At 42.7% G+C, this 8,850-nt stretch overlaps 8 non-coding genes and 4 pseudogenes across 8 annotated transcripts in view; all 12 read left to right on the top strand.

Annotated features, from left to right (window-relative positions):
• Window positions 1-25, top strand: part of LOC119119268 — a 119-nt gene extending 94 nt beyond the window's left edge. The window contains exon 1 of the ribosomal RNA XR_005097213.1: window positions 1-25. This exon is cut by the window's left edge and continues 94 nt beyond it. This is a non-coding gene — a ribosomal RNA (5S ribosomal RNA).
• A 470-nt stretch (window positions 26-495) lies between these two features.
• LOC119119218 lies at window positions 496-604 on the top strand (annotated as a pseudogene).
• Window positions 605-1,072: 468 nt separating this feature from the next.
• On the top strand, window positions 1,073-1,191 carry LOC119119267. Its single transcript, XR_005097212.1, has one exon. It is a non-coding gene; the product is annotated as a 5S ribosomal RNA (ribosomal RNA).
• Window positions 1,192-1,658: 467 nt separating this feature from the next.
• LOC119119247 lies at window positions 1,659-1,777 on the top strand. Its single transcript, XR_005097193.1, has one exon. It is a non-coding gene; the product is annotated as a 5S ribosomal RNA (ribosomal RNA).
• A 472-nt stretch (window positions 1,778-2,249) lies between these two features.
• LOC119119246 lies at window positions 2,250-2,368 on the top strand. The gene has a single exon (XR_005097192.1). It is a non-coding gene; the product is annotated as a 5S ribosomal RNA (ribosomal RNA).
• Window positions 2,369-2,836: 468 nt separating this feature from the next.
• On the top strand, window positions 2,837-2,945 carry LOC119119208 (annotated as a pseudogene).
• A 466-nt stretch (window positions 2,946-3,411) lies between these two features.
• Window positions 3,412-3,530, top strand: LOC119119245. Its single transcript, XR_005097191.1, has one exon. It is a non-coding gene; the product is annotated as a 5S ribosomal RNA (ribosomal RNA).
• Window positions 3,531-3,996: 466 nt separating this feature from the next.
• Window positions 3,997-4,105, top strand: LOC119119207 (annotated as a pseudogene).
• A 1,409-nt stretch (window positions 4,106-5,514) lies between these two features.
• On the top strand, window positions 5,515-5,633 carry LOC119119244. Its single transcript, XR_005097190.1, has one exon. It is a non-coding gene; the product is annotated as a 5S ribosomal RNA (ribosomal RNA).
• A 1,831-nt stretch (window positions 5,634-7,464) lies between these two features.
• Window positions 7,465-7,583, top strand: LOC119119243. Its single transcript, XR_005097189.1, has one exon. It is a non-coding gene; the product is annotated as a 5S ribosomal RNA (ribosomal RNA).
• A 472-nt stretch (window positions 7,584-8,055) lies between these two features.
• Window positions 8,056-8,164, top strand: LOC119119206 (annotated as a pseudogene).
• A 466-nt stretch (window positions 8,165-8,630) lies between these two features.
• On the top strand, window positions 8,631-8,749 carry LOC119119241. Its single transcript, XR_005097187.1, has one exon. It is a non-coding gene; the product is annotated as a 5S ribosomal RNA (ribosomal RNA).
• The last annotated feature ends 101 nt before the right edge of the window (window positions 8,750-8,850 follow it).

Here is an 8,850-nt window from a genome sequence, read left to right as displayed (position 1 = left end):
CTGGGAATACCAGGTGCTGTACGCTTTTTTTTTCTTTTTCCACTTCAATTGTTAAAGCAAATTTTGACAACAGCCCATTACGTATGGCATTCGGAAACTGCAAGCCGAGTTTTAACTCCGACATTGAAACTATACCCGAGTTTCAAATCTATATTGTGTGGCGTCATCCATAGCATTGTAGTTCACGTCTTTTACCGCTAGAGAGCAGACTATGTACAGTGAATAAAGAGGCTGGCTCCCTGTGAACTCAAAGCAGCAGTCTTTATCCGTAAAAAAAAAAGAAAAAAAAACACATTGCACTTCCATGTAGGGTTTTTCCACTTTTCATGACATTTACTTTGATACAGCAAAATGCAGGTCGCAATGGCAAATTTGTGCTACCACATAAAAAGCTGTCAATAACTTTTCATGATAGCCATGTTTCCATGAAACGCCAAGTCTTGGTTTTCAGGGGCGATTGTATCTATAAATTGCATTATTTTGCACTCAACCATGGCTTACGGCCATACTACCCTGAGAACGTCCGATCTCGGAAGCTAAGCAGGGTCGGGCCTGGTTAGTACTTGGATGGGAGACCGCCTGGGAATACCAGGTGCTGTAAGCTTTTTTTTTCTTTTTCCACTTCAATTGTTAAAGCAAATTTTGACAACACCCATTACGTATGGCATTCGGAAACTGCAAGCCGAGTTTTAACTCCGACATTGACACTATACCCGAGTTTCAAATCTATATTGTGTGGCGTCATCCATAGCATTGTAGTTCACGTCTTTTACCGCTAGAGAGCAGACTATGTACAGTGAATAAAGAGGCTGGCTCCCTGTGAACTCAAAGCAGCAGTCTTTATCAGTAAAAAAACAAAAAACAAAACACATTGCACTTCCATGTAGGGTTTTTCCACTTTTCATGACATTTACTTTGATACAGCAAAATGCAGGTCGCAATGGCAAATTTGTGCTACCACATAAAAAGCTATCAATAACTTTTCATGATAGCCATGTTTCCATGAAACGCCAAGTCTTGGTTTTCAGGGGCGATTGTTTCTATAAAATGCATGATTTTGTGATTACCCATGGCTTACGGCCATACTACCCTGAGAACGCCCGATCTCGTCCGATCTCGGAAGCTAAGCAGGGTCGGACCTGGTTAGTACTTGGATGGGAGACCGCCTGGGAATACCAGGTGCTGTAAGCTTTTTTTTTCTTTTTCCACTTCAATTGTTAAAGCAAATTTTGACAACACCCATTACGTATGGCATTCGGAAACTGCAAGCCGAGTTTTAACTCCGACATTGAAACTATACCCGAGTTTCAAATCTATATTGTGTGGCGTCATCCATAGCATTGTAGTTCACGTCTTTTACCGCTAGAGAGCAGACTATGTACAGTGAATAAAGAGGCTGGCTCCCTGTGAACTCAAAGCAGCAGTCTTTATCCGTAAAAAAAAAAAAAAAAACCACATTGCACTTCCATGTAGGGTTTTTCCACTTTTCATGACATTTACTTTGATACAGCAAAATGCAGGTCGCAATGGCAAATTTGTGCTACCACATAAAAAGCTGTCAATAACTTTTCATGATAGCCATGTTTCCATGAAACGCCAAGTCTTGGTTTTCAGGGGCGATTGTATCTATAAAATGCATTATTTTGCACTCAACCATGGCTTACGGCCATACTACCCTGAGAACGCCCGATCTCGTCCGATCTCGGAAGCTAAGCAGGGTCGGGCCTGGTTAGTACTTGGATGGGAGACCGCCTGGGAATACCAGGTGCTGTAAGCTTTTTTTTTTTTTTTTTCCACTTCAATTGTTAAAGCAAATTTTGACAACACCCATTACGTATGGCATTCGGAAACTGGAAGCCGAGTTTTAACTCCGACATTGACACTATACCCGAGTTTCAAATCTATATTGTGTGGCGTCATCCATAGCATTGTAGTTCACGTCTTTTACCGCTAGAGAGCAGACTATGTACAGTGAATAAAGAGGCTGGCTCCCTGTGAACTCAAAGCAGCAGTCTTTATCCGTAAAAAAAAAAAAAAAAAAACCACATTGCACTTCCATGTAGGGTTTTTTCCACTTTTCATGACATTTACTTTGATACAGCAAAATGCAGGTCGCAATGGCAAATTTGTGCTACCACATAAAAAGCTGTCAATAACTTTTCATGATAGCCATGTTTCCATGAAACGCCAAGTCTTGGTTTTCAGGGGCGATTGTATCTATAAAATGCATTATTTTGCACTCAACCATGGCTTACGGCCATACTACCCTGAGAACGCCCGATCTCGTCCGATCTCGGAAGCTAAGCAGGGTCGGGCCTGGTTAGTACTTGGATGGGAGACCGCCTGGGAATACCAGGTGCTGTAAGCTTTTTTTTTCTTTTTCCACTTCAATTGTTAAAGCAAATTTTGACAACACCCATTACGTATGGCATTCGGAAACTGCAAGCCGAGTTTTAACTCCGACATTGACACTATACCCGAGTTTCAAATCTATATTGTGTGGCGTCATCCATAGCATTGTAGTTCACGTCTTTTACCGCTAGAGAGCAGACTATGTACAGTGAATAAAGAGGCTGGCTCCCTGTGAACTCAAAGCAGCAGTCTTTATCAGTAAAAAAACAAAAAACAAAACACATTGCACTTCCATGTAGGGTTTTTCCACTTTTCATGACATTTACTTTGATACAGCAAAATGCAGGTCGCAATGGCAAATTTGTGCTACCACATAAAAAGCTATCAATAACTTTTCATGATAGCCATGTTTCCATGAAACGCCAAGTCTTGGTTTTCAGGGGCGATTGTTTCTATAAAATGCATGATTTTGTGATTACCCATGGCTTACGGCCATACTACCCTGAGAACGCCCGATCTCGGAAGCTAAGCAGGGTCGGGCCTGGTTAGTACTTGGATGGGAGACCGCCTGGGAATACCAGGTGCTGTAAGCTTTTTTTTTATTTTTCCACTTCAATTGTTAAAGCAAATTTTGACAACACCCATTACGTATGGCATTCGGAAACTGCAAGCCGAGTTTTAACTCCGACATTGAAACTATACCCGAGTTTCAAATCTATATTGTGTGGCGTCATCCATAGCATTGTAGTTCACGTCTTTTACCGCTAGAGAGCAGACTATGTACAGTGAATAAAGAGGCTGGCTCCCTGTGAACTCAAAGCAGCAGTCTTTATCCGTAAAAAAAAAAAAAAAAAACACATTGCACTTCCATGTAGGGTTTTTCCACTTTTCATGACATTTACTTTGATACAGCAAAATGCAGGTCGCAATGGCAAATTTGTGCTACCACATAAAAATTGTCAATAACTTTTCATGATAGCCATGTTTCCATGAAACGCCAAGTCTTGGTTTTCAGGGGCGATTGTATCTATAAAATGCATTATTTTGCGCTCAACCATGGCTTACGGCCATACTACCCTGAGAACGCCCGATCTCGTCCGATCTCGGAAGCTAAGCAGGGTCGGGCCTGGTTAGTACTTGGATGGGAGACCGCCTGGGAATACCAGGTGCTGTAAGCTTTTTTTTTCTTTTTCCACTTCAATTGTTAAAGCAAATTTTGACAACACCCATTACGTATGGCATTCGGAAACTGCAAGCCGAGTTTTAACTCCGACATTGAAACTATACCCGAGTTTCAAATCTATATTGTGTGGCGTCATCCATAGCATTGTAGTTCACGTCTTTTACCGCTAGAGAGCAGACTATGTACAGTGAATAAAGAGGCTGGCTCCCTGTGAACTCAAAGCAGCAGTCTTTATCCGTAAAAAAAAAAAAAAAAACACATTGCACTTCCATGTAGGGTTTTTCCACTTTTCATGACATTTACTTTGATACAGCAAAATGCAGGTCGCAATGGCAAATTTGTGCTACCACATAAAAAGCTGTCAATAACTTTTCATGATAGCCATGTTTCCATGAAACGCCAAGTCTTGGTTTTCAGGGGCGATTGTATCTATAAAATGCATTATTTTGCACTCAACCATGGCTTACGGCCATACTACCCTGAGAACGCCCGATCTCGGAAGCTAAGCAGGGTCGGGCCTGGTTAGTACTTGGATGGGAGACCGCCTGGGAATACCAGGTGCTGTAAGCTTTTTTTTTCTTTTTCCACTTCAATTGTTAAAGCAAATTTTGACAACACCCATTACGTATGGCATTCGGAAACTGCAAGCCGAGTTTTAACTCCGACATTGACACTATACCCGAGTTTCAAATCTACCGTTTTTTTCCGTGTATAATACGCAAAATTTAACTAATTTATTGTCCTAAAATCTGGGGTGCGCATTATACATGGGTACAATTTGTTTTTTTTTTTTTTTTTTTTTTTAATTAAATTTTTTTTTTTTTTTTTTTTTTTTTTTTTAAGAAAATCATGGTACTGGTACGAGTATTGATTTATGTATTGTTCTCTTCTTGTCATGTTGTGAAAGAATGTGGGTTGAATAAATACCGAAAGAACGTGTGTTTGTACTGTGCTCTGGTAATTTCGTCAAAGAAGGGATAATAGTCCTCTTCTCTTCTTGACTGACAATGAATGTGATAGTTTAATACAATCAGCAAATAACAAAATGCGTATTATAGGTAATATTTTATTTCACAACACTTTGCCTTGTTCCTTTCGTCTCTGCTGTTCACTTCAAACACGCTCCATACGAACGCAATGCTCTCGTATCAAACGCTTGCTCGATCACCTGCTCGTTTGCTGTCACAATGTACCCTACACAAATCCGAAACATTTGTTGCGGCTCCGAGTCACGACGAGGGGCAAGTTTTGGTTTCCAAGGGTGTTTTTATTCCTCTTCAACGTCTCTCCCATACAGAGCCGCCTTTTTCACATGTCCGCACGTCACTTTCCTCTCTTTTCATCTGATCGCGGTGGTGCCTTTATGGGCAGTCGGAGAAATCAACGCCAACAAAAAAAATACATCCAGCCTAGTTAAGACCATACCAAAGACTATAAAAATGGGACCCATTGCCTCCCTGCGTGTGTGACGATCATTGGGACTTTAAAAAAAAAAAAAAAAAGAAAATTAAAAAAAAAATTAAAAAAAATTGGGTGCGTATTATACATGGGTACAGGCTTTTTTCCAGCATCAACATGCCATTGTTAGGGTGCGTATTATACATGGGGGCGTATTATACACGGAAAAAAACGGTATATTGTGTGGCGTCATCCATAGCATTGTAGTTCACGTCTTTTACCGCTAGAGAGCAGACTATGTACAGTGAATAAAGAGGCTGGCTCCCTGTGAACTCAAAGCAGCAGTCTTTATCCGTAAAAAAAAAAAAAAAAAAAACACATTGCACTTCCATGTAGGGTTTTTCCACTTTTCATGACATTTACTTTGATACAGCAAAATGCAGGTCGCAATGGCAAATTTGTGCTACCACATAAAAAGCTGTCAATAACTTTTCATGATAGCCATGTTTCCATGAAACGCCAAGTCTTGGTTTTCAGGGGCGATTGTATCTATAAAATGCATTATTTTGCACTCAACCATGGCTTACGGCCATACTACCCTGAGAACGCCCGATCTCGTCCGATCTCGGAAGCTAAGCAGGGTCGGGCCTGGTTAGTACTTGGATGGGAGACCGCCTGGGAATACCAGGTGCTGTAAGCTTTTTTTTTCTTTTTCCACTTCAATTGTTAAAGCAAATTTGACAACACCCATTACGTATGGCATTCGGAAACTGCAAGCCGAGTTTTAACTCCGACATTGACACTATACCCGAGTTTCAAATCTATATTGTGTGGCGTCATCCATAGCATTGTAGTTCACGTCTTTTACCGCTAGAGAGCAGACTATGTACAGTGAATGATGAAGTGCTTCGAAAGGCTGCTCAAAGATCACATCGTCTCCGGACTCCCCCCAACATTCGATCCGTTCCAGTTTGCCTACCGGCAGAACCGCTCCACTGAGGATGCCATCTCCTCCGTTCTTCACCTGAGCCTGGCTCACCTGGAGGAGAGGAACACCCACGTGCGGTTGTTGTTCCTGGACTTCAGCTCAGCGTTTAACACCATCATTCCACAACATCTGGTGGAAAAACTGGAACACCTGGGCTTCAGCACCCCCCTTCGGAACTGGCTGCTAGACTTCCTCACCAACAGACCTCAGTCAGTCCGGGTCGGACAGAACACCTCAGATGTCATCACCCTCAGCACAGGCTCCCCTCAGGGCTGCGTCCTGAGCCCCCTGCTGTTCACCCTGATGACACACGACTGCGCCCCCAGGTTCACCACCAATCACATCGTGAAGTTTGCAGACGACACAACGGTGGTGGGCCTCATCAGGGACAACAACGACCTGGACTACAGAGAGGAGGTGGAGCAGTTGGTGGGCTGGTGCAGAGAAAATAGCCTGATCCTGAATGTGGAGAAGACGAAGGAGATCATCGTCGACTTCAGGAAGAACCAGCCTCACCACGCTCCACTGATCATCAACAGCTCAGCTGTGGAGGTGGTCAGCAGCACTAAATTCCTGGGAGTCCACATCACAGACGACCTCACCTGGACTGTGAACACCACAACACTGGTCAAGAGGGCACAGAAGCGCTTGTACTTCCTGCGGAGGATGAGGAGAGCCCACCTGCCCCCACCCATCATGAGGACGTTCTACCGAAGCACCATAGAGAGCATTCTGACAAGCTGTCTCTCGGTGTGGTGTGGAGGTTGCTGCGCCTCCGATTGGAAGAACCTGAGGAGAGTGGTGAGGACAGCAGAGAGGATCATCGGGGCTCCTCTTCCCTCCATTCAGGACTTGTCATCCCAGCGCTGCGTGTCCCGAGCCCGAAATATTATCAGTGACCCATCACACCCCCACCATGGACTGTTCTCCCTGCTGCCCTCTGGGAAGAGGTTTCGCAGCATCCGCTGCAGGTCCACCAGGTTCTGCAATAGTTTTTTCCCTGCTGTCGTCAGACTGTTGAACATTTAAACGTAGCATTCCTCTGCACACTTGTAAATACTGCTTTTGTCTCCTGCACTGTTCACATACTTTATCACTGCTGCACTTTGTACTTTATAATTATCTTATTTCATTTTTTTATATAGAATGTCACTTTTTTTTTAACCAGCCGAAATACCTCTACATTGTTGAAAGCCGTATGCAACGAAATTTCGTTTTGTACACCTAGTGTTGACAAAATGACAATAAAGTTCTGTCTAAGTCTAAGTCTAAGAATAAAGAGGCTGGCTCCCTGTGAACTCAAAGCAGCAGTCTTTATCCGTAAAAAAAAAAAAAAAACACATTGCACTTCCATGTAGGGTTTTTCCACTTTTCATGACATTTACTTTGATACAGCAAAATGCAGGTCGCAATGGCAAATTTGTGCTACCACATAAAAAGCTGTCAATAACTTTTCATGATAGCCATGTTTCCACGAAACGCCAAGTCTTGGTTTTCAGGGGCGATTGTATCTATAAAATGCATTATTTTGCACTCAACCATGGCTTACGGCCATACTACCCTGAGAACGCCCGATCTCGTCCGATCTCGGAAGCTAAGCAGGGTCGGGCCTGGTTAGTACTTGGATGGGAGACCGCCTGGGAATACCAGGTGCTGTAAGCTTTTTTTTTTTTTTTTTTTTCCACTTCAATTGTTAAAGCAAATTTTGACAACACCCATTACGTATGGCATTCGGAAACTGAAAGCCGAGTTTTAACTCCGACATTGAAACTATACCCGAGTTTCAAATCTATATTGTGTGGCGTCATCCATAGCATTGTAGTTCACCTCTTTTACCGCTAGAGAGCAGACTATGTACAGTGAATAAAGAGGCTGGCTCCCTGTGAACTCAAAGCAGCAGTCTTTATCCGTAAAAAAAAAAAAAAAAAACACATTGCACTTCCATGTAGGGTTTTTCCACTTTTCATGACATTTACTTTGATACAGCAAAATGCAGGTCGCAATGGCAAATTTGTGCTACCACATAAAAAGCTGTCAATAACTTTTCATGATAGCCATGTTTCCATGAAACGCCAAGTCTTGGTTTTCAGGGGCGATTGTATCTACAAAATGCATTATTTTGCACTCAACCATGGCTTACGGCCATACTACCCTGAGAACGCCCGATCTCGGAAGCTAAGCAGGGTCGGGCCTGGTTAGTACTTGGATGGGAGACCGCCTGGGAATACCAGGTGCTGTAAGCTTTTTTTTTTCTTTTTCCACTTCAATTGTTAAAGCAAATTTTGACAACACCCATTACGTATGGCATTCGGAAACTGCAAGCCGAGTTTTAACTCCGACATTGAAACTATACCCGAGTTTCAAATCTATATTGTGTGGCGTCATCCATAGCATTGTAGTTCACGTCTTTTACCGCTAGAGAGCAGACTATGTACAGTGAATAAAGAGGCTGGCTCCCTGTGAACTCAAAGCTGCAGTCTTTATCCGTAAAAAAAAAAAAAAAAACACATTGCACTTCCATGTAGGGTTTTCCACTTTTCATGACATTTACTTTGATACAGCAAAATGCAGGTCGCAATGGCAAATTTGTGCTACCACATAAAAAGCTGTCAATAACTTTTCATGATAGCCATGTTTCCATGAAACGCCAAGTCTTGGTTTTCAGGGGCGATTGTATCTATAAAATGCATTATTTTGCACTCAACCATGGCTTACGGCCATACTACCCTGAGAACGCCCGATCTCGTCCGATCTCGGAAGCTAAGCAGGGTCGGGCCTGGTTAGTACTTGGATGGGAGACCGCCTGGGAATACCAGGTGCTGTAAGCTTTTTTTTTTCTTTTTCCACTTCAATTGTTAAAGCAAATTTTGACAACACCCATTACGTATGGCATTCGGAAACTGCAAGCCGAGTTTTAACTCCGACATTG

This window comes from Syngnathus acus, unplaced genomic scaffold, assembly GCF_901709675.1.
Source record: "Syngnathus acus unplaced genomic scaffold, fSynAcu1.2, whole genome shotgun sequence".
NCBI lineage: Eukaryota > Metazoa > Chordata > Actinopteri > Syngnathiformes > Syngnathidae > Syngnathus > Syngnathus acus.
The sequence above is the reverse complement of the archived record's forward strand: the minus strand, read 5'-3'. Positions and strand labels throughout refer to the sequence as shown.